Source organism: Triticum aestivum, chromosome 5B (genome assembly GCF_018294505.1).
Source record: "Triticum aestivum cultivar Chinese Spring chromosome 5B, IWGSC CS RefSeq v2.1, whole genome shotgun sequence".
In the NCBI taxonomy this organism is placed as follows: domain Eukaryota; kingdom Viridiplantae; phylum Streptophyta; class Magnoliopsida; order Poales; family Poaceae; genus Triticum; species Triticum aestivum.
This window is the reverse complement of record NC_057807.1, coordinates 257,253,341-257,260,865: the sequence shown is the minus strand read 5'-3', so window position 1 is coordinate 257,260,865 and position 7,525 is coordinate 257,253,341.

The window sequence follows — 7,525 nt, the reverse complement described above, 5'->3', positions numbered from 1 at the left end:
GCCAAAAGTATATGAAAGTTGTAGAACATTGGCATGAAACAATCAAAAATTATAGATACAACGGAGACGTATCAGCTGCGCACGCATGCATAACTCATCAATTACATTACTATAACCTCAAGTAATAAGGGAAACCGAATATGCATAAGATAGTAACACTCACTTGAAGTTGTAAGGAAAGAGTATTTTCCCTTTTTCTGATTTTGAAGCAATGATCGTAGTAAGTTGGCCTCGGTTTGTTTGGCATCAAATTTAACCGTAAAGTCATCTGTGAGATTTGTGTTAATGAAACCAATATCATAGATTTGTCTTTTCTTGCATTCAACGATCTTCAATCTCCATAATATAGTGAGGATGATTATATATACATGCAATGAAAGAGCTGAGCTATATATAGAGACATGATGACAAAGTAGTACTTATAGACAGTAGCAAATTGAGCAAATCATCACCCACAACTACTTTGTGTTCTACTCGTGCATAGAACCTACGCATAGACAGGGCTTTGATACCACTGTTGGGGATCATAGTAATAATTCAAAAAAAAATTCCTACGTGTCACCAAGATCAATCTAGGAGAAGCTAGCAACGAGAGAGAGGGAGTGCATCTTCATATCCTTGAAGATCGATAAGCGGAAGCTTTACAAGAACGCAGTTGATGGAGTCGTACTCGCGGCGATTCAAATCATGGAAGATCTGATCTAGCGCCGAACGAACGGCGCCTCCGCATTCAACGCACGTACAACCCGGGGACGTCTCCTCCTTCTTGATCCAGCAAGGGGAGAGGCGAAGTTGAGGGAGAGCTCCGACAACACGACGACGTGGTGGTGGTGGAGCTCGTGGTTCTCCAGCAGGGCTTCGCCAAGCACTATGGAGGAGGAGGAGGTGTAGGAGGAGGGAGGGGTTGCGCCAGGGGAAGGGTCACGGCTGCCCTCCCACCCCTCCACTATATATAGGGGTAAGGGGAGAAGGGGAGGCGCCCTCGGGTTTCCCCTAGGGGGCGGCGGCCAGGGCAGATTGGATCTCCCTAGGGAAACCCTAGGGAGACTTGCCCCCCAAGCCAAGCAGGTGGAGGCTTGCCTCCCAAGCCAGGTGGAGGCGCCCCACCTCCCCAAGCAACATGGGAAAGGGTGTCGGGGCGCACCACCCCTTAGTGGGCTGGTTTGCCCCTTCCCCTTGGCCCATGAGGCCATCCAACACTTGCCGGGGCTCCCGAAACACCTTTCGGTCATGCTGGCCATAGCGTGGTACCCCTGGAACACTTCCGGACTCCAATACCCTTCGTCCAATATATCAATCTTCACCACCGGACCATCCCGGAACTCCTCATGACATCCGGGGATCTCATCCGGGACCCCGAACTACCTTCGGTAACCACATACTATTTCCCATAACAACTCTAGCGTCACCGAACCTTAAGTGTGTAGACCCTACGGGTTCGGGAACCATGCAGACATGACCGAGACGTTCTCTGGCCAATAACCAACATCAGGATCTGGATACCCATGTTGGCTCCCACATGTTCCACGATGATCTCATCGGATGAACCACAATGTCAAGGATTCAATCAATCCCGTATACAATTCCCTTTGTCCATCGGTATGTTACTTGCCCGAGATTCGATCGTCGGTATCCCTATACCTCGTTCAATCTCGTTACCGGCAAGTATCTTTACTCGTTCCATAACGCATGATCCCATGGCTAACTCCTGAGTCACATTGAGCTCATTATGATGATGCATTACTAAGTGGGCCCAAAGATACCTCTCCGTCATACGGAGTGACAAATCCCAGTCTCGATTCGTGCCAACCCAACAGACACTTTCAGAGATGCCTGTAGTGCACCTTTATAGCCACCCAGTTACGTTGTGACGTTTGATACACCCAAAGCATTCCTACGGTATCCAGGAGTTACACAATCTCATGGTCTAAGGAAATGATACTTGACATTAGAAAAGCTCTTAGCAAACGAACTACACGATCTTGTATTACGCTTAGGATTGGGTCTAGTCCATCACATCAATCTCCTAATGATGTGATCCCGTTATCAACGACATCCAATGTCCATGGTCGGGAAACCATAACCATCTATTGATCAACAAGGTAGTCAACTAGAGGCTTTCTATGGACATACTGTGGTATATGTATTCACACTTGTATTACGATTTCCGGTTAATACAATTATAGCATGAACAATAGACAATTATCATGAACAAGGAAGTATAATAATAAACACTTTATTATTGCCTCTAGGGCATATTTCCAACAGTCTCCCACTTGCACTAGAGTCAATAATCTTATTACATTGTGATGAATCAAACACCCATAGAGTTCTGGTGTTGATCATGTTTTGCCCGTGGAAGAGGTTTAGTCAACGGATCTGCGACATTCAGATCTGTATGCACTATAGAAATATCTATGTCTCCATCCTGAATATATTCATGAATGGAGTTGAAGAGACACTTGATGTGCCCGGTCTTCCTGTGAAACCTGGGCTCCTTGGCAAGGGAAATAGCTCTAGTGTTGTCACAAAAGAGAGTCATTGGGCCCGACGCATTGGGAATAACTCCTAGGTCACTGATGAACTCCTTCATCCAGACTACTTCCTGTGCTGCCTCCGAGGCTGCTATGTACTATGCTTCACATGTAGATCCCGCCACGACGCTTTGCTTGCAACTGCACCAGCTGATTGCCCCACCATTCAAAACATACACACATCCGGTTTGTGACTTAGAGTCATCTAGATCTGTGTCAAAGCTAGCATCGACGTAACCCTTTACGACGAGCTCTTCGACACCTCCATAAACGAGAAACATATCCTTAGTCCTTTTCAGGTACTTCAGGATATTCTTGACCGCTGTCCAGTGTTCCATATCGGGATTACTTTGGTACCTCCCTACCAAACTTATGGCAAGGTTCACATCAGGTCAGGTCTGGTACACAGCATGGCATACATAATAGAGCCTATGGATGAGGTATAGGGGATGACACTCATCTTTTCTATATCTTCTGCTGAGGTCGGGCATTGAGCCGTGCTCAATCTCACACCTTGCAATATAGGCAAGAACCCCTTCTTGGACTGATCCATATTGAACTTCTTCAATATCTTGTCAAGGTATGTGCTTTGTGAAAGACCAATGAGGCGTCTCGATCTATCTCTATAGATCTTGGTGTCTAATATGTAAGCAGTTTCTCCAAGGTCCTTCATGGAAAAACACTTACTCAAGTAGTCCTTTATGCTTTCCAAAAATTCTATATCATTTACCATCAATAGTATGTCATCCACATATAATATGAGAAATGCTACAAATCTCCCACTCACTTTCTTGTAAACACAGGCTTCTCCATAAGTCTGCATAAACCCAAACGCTTTGATCATTTCATCAAAGCGAATGTTCCAACTCTGAGATACTTGCACCAGCCCATAGATGGAGCGCTGGAGCTTGCATACCTTGTTAGCATTCTTAGGATTGACAAAACCTTCCGGCTGCATCATATACAATTCTTCCTTAAGGAAACCGTTAAGGAATGCCGTTTTGACGTCCATATGCCATATTTCATAATCATAGAATGCGGCAATTGCTAACATAATTTAGATGGACTTTAGCTTCGCTATGGGTGAGAAGGTCTCATCATAGTCAACCCCTTGAACTTGTCGATAACCCTTAGCGACAAGCCGAGCCTTATAGACGGTCACATTACCATCTGCGTCAGTTTTCTTATTAAAGATCCATTTATTCTCTATGGCTTGCCAATCATCGGGTAAGTCTGTCAAAGTCCATACTTTGTTTTCATACATGGATCCTATATCAGATTTCATGGCTTCAAGCCATGTGTTGGAATTCGGGCCTGCCATCGCTTCTTCATAGTTCGAAGGTTCACCGTTGTCTAACAACATGATTTCCAGGACAAGATTGCCATACCATTCTGGTGTGGAACGTGTCCTTGTGGACCTACGAAGTTCAGTAGTAGCTTGATTTGAAGTTTCATGATCATCATCATTAACTTCCTCTCTAGTTGGTGCAGGCACCACAGGAACATTTTCCTGAGCTGCGCTACTTTCTGGTTCAAGAGGGGTTACCTCATCAAGTTCTACTTTCCTCCCACTTACTTCTTTCGAGAGAAACTCTTTCTCTAGAAAGGATCCATTCTTGGCAACAAGGATCTTGCCTTCGGATCTGAGGTAGAAGGTATACCCTATAGTTTCCTTAGGGTATCCTATGAAGACACATTTTTCAGAGTTGGGTTCGAGCTTTTCAGGTTGAAGTTTCTTGACATAAGCATCGCATCCCCAAACTCTTAGAAACGGCGGCTTAGGTTTCTTTCCAAACCATAATTCATATGGCGTCATCTCAATGGATTTAGATGGAGCCCTATTTAAAGTTAATGCAGTAGTCTCTAAAGCATAGCCCTGAAATGATAGTGGTAGATCGATAAGAGACATCATAGATCGCACCATATCCAATAGAGTGCGATTATGATGTTCGGACACACCATTACGCTGATGTGTTCCAGGCGGCGTGAGTTGTGAAACAATTCCACATTTCCTTAAGTGCGTGCCAAACTCGTGACTCATGTATTCTCCTCCACGATCTGATCGTAAGAACTTTATTTTCTTGTCATGTTGATTCTCTACCTCACTCTGAAATTCCTTGAACTTTTCAAAGGTCTCAGACTTGTGTTTCATTAAGTAGACATACCCATACCTACTTAAGTCATCAGTGAGAGTGAGAACATAATGATAGCCACCGCGAGCCTCAACACTCATTGGACTGCACACATCAGTATGTATGATTTCCAATAAGTTGGTTGCTCGCTCCATTGTTCCGGAGAACAGAGTCTTGGTCATTTTGCCCATGAGACATGGTTCGCACGAGTCAAATGATTCATAATCAAGAGACTCCAAAAGTCCATCTACATGGAGTTTCTTCATGCGTTTGACACCAATGTGACCAAGGCGGCAGTGCCATAAGTATGTGGGACTATCATTATCAACCTTACATTTCTTGGCATTCACACTATGAACATGTGTAACATCACGTTTGAGATTCAATAAGAATAAACCATTGACCAGCGGGGCATGACCATAAAACATATCTCTCATATAAATAGAACAACCATTATTCTCGGATTTAAATAAGTAGCCATCTCACATTAAACGAGATCCGGATACAATGTTCATGCTCAAAGCTGGCACTAAATAACAATTATTGATGTTTAAAACTAATCCCGGAGGTAGATGTAGAGGTAGCGTGCCAACGGCGATCACATCGACCATGGAACCATTCCCGACGCGCATCGTCACCTTGTACTTCGCCAATCTCCGCTTATTCCGCAACTCCTGTTTTGAGTTACAAATATGAGCAACTGCACCGGTATCAAATAGCCTGGAGCTACTACGAGCGCTGGTAAGGTACACATCAATAACATGTATATCATATATACCTTTGGCATTGTCGGCCTTCTTTTCCGCTAAGTACTTGGGGCAGTTCCGTTTCCAGTGACCATTTCCCTTGCAATAAAAGCACTGAGTCTCAGCTTGGGTCCATTCTTTGGCTTATTCCCGACAACTGACTTACTGGGTGCAGCAACTCCCTTGCCATCCTTCTTGTAGTTCTTCTTACCCTGGTCTTCTTCACCATCAACACTTGATGTTCCTTTTTTATCTCCACCTCCGCTGATTTCAGCATTGAATACAACTCAGGAATGGACTTTTCCATCCCTTGCATATTGTAATTCATCACAAAGCTCTTGTAGCTAGGTGGAAGTGACTGGAGGATCCTGTCAATGACCGAGTCATCTAGAAGATTAACTCCCAGCTGAGACAAGCGGTTGTGCAACCCAGACATCTTGAGTATATGCTCGCTTATAGAACTGTTCTCCTCCATCTTACAACTGTAGAACTTGTCAGAGACTTCATATCTCTCGACCCGGGCATGAGCTTGGAAAACCATTTTCAGCTCTTGGAACATCTCATATGCTCTGTGTTGCTCAAAACGCTTTTGGAGCCCCGGTTCCAAGCTGTAAAGCATGCCGCACTGAACTAGGGAGTAATCATCACTACGCGACTGCCAGGCGTTCATAACGTCTTGAGTTGCTAGAAAAATGGGTGCTTCACCTAATGGTGCTTCAAGGAGATATGCTTTCTTGGCAGCTATGAGGATGATCCTCAAGTTACGAACCCAGTCCGTATAGTTGCTACCATCGTCTTTCAGCTTGGTTTTCTCTAGGAACACATTGAAGTTGAGGGCAACATTAGCGTGGGCCATTTGATCTACAAGACATATTGTAACGATATTTTAGACTAAGTTCATGACAATTAGGTTCATCTAATCAAATTATTTAATGAACTCCCACTCAGATAGACATCCCTCTAGTCATCTAAGTGATACATGATCCGAATCGACTAGGCTGTGTCCGATCATCACGTGAGACAGACTAGTCATCAACGGTGAACATCTCCATGTTGATCGTATCTACTATACGACTCATGTTCGACCTTTCGGTCTCTCGTGTTCCGAGGCCATGTATGTACATGCTAGGCTCGTCAAGTCAACCTAAGTGTTTTGTATGTGTAAATCTGGCTTACACCCGTTGTATATGAATGTTATAATCTATCACACCCGATCATTACGTGGTGCTTCGAAACAACGAACCTTCGCAATGGTGCACACTTAGGGGGAACACTTATCTTGAAATTTTAGTGAGGGATCATCTTATTTATGCTACCATCGTTCTAAGCAAATAAGATGTAAACATGACAAACATCACATGCAAATCATAAAGTGACATGATATGGCCAATATCATCTTGCGCCTTTGATCTCCATCTTTGAGGCGTGGCATGATCACCATCGTCACCGGCATGACACCATGATCTCCATCATCATGATCTCCATCATCGTGTCTTCATGAAGTTGTCTCGCCAACTATTACTTCTACTACTATGGCTAACGGTTAGCAATAAAGTAAAGTAATTACATGGCGTTTTTATTGACACGTATGTCATACAATAAATTAAGACAACTCCAATGGCTCCTGCCGGTTGTCATACTCATCGACATGCAAGTCATGATTCCTATTACAAGAACATGATCAATCTCATACATCACATATATCATTCATCACATCCTTTTGGCCATATCACATCACATAGCATACCCTGCAAAAACAAGTTAGACGTCTTCTAATTGTTGTTGCATGTTTTACGTGGCTGCTATGGGTTTCTAGCAAGAACGTTTCTTAGCTACGCAAAAGCCAGAATGGTGATATGCCAATTGCTATTTACCCTTCATAAGGACCCTCTTCATCGAATCCGATCCGACTAAAGTGGGAGAGACAAACACCCGCTAGCCACCTTATGCATCAAGTGCATGTTAGTCGGTGGAACCTGTCTCACGTAAGTGTACGTGTAAGGTCGGTCCAGGCCGCTTCATCTCACAATGCCGCCGAATCAAGATAAGACTAGTAACGGCAAGTAAATTGAGCAAATCATCGCCCACAACTACTTTGTGTTCTACTCGTGCA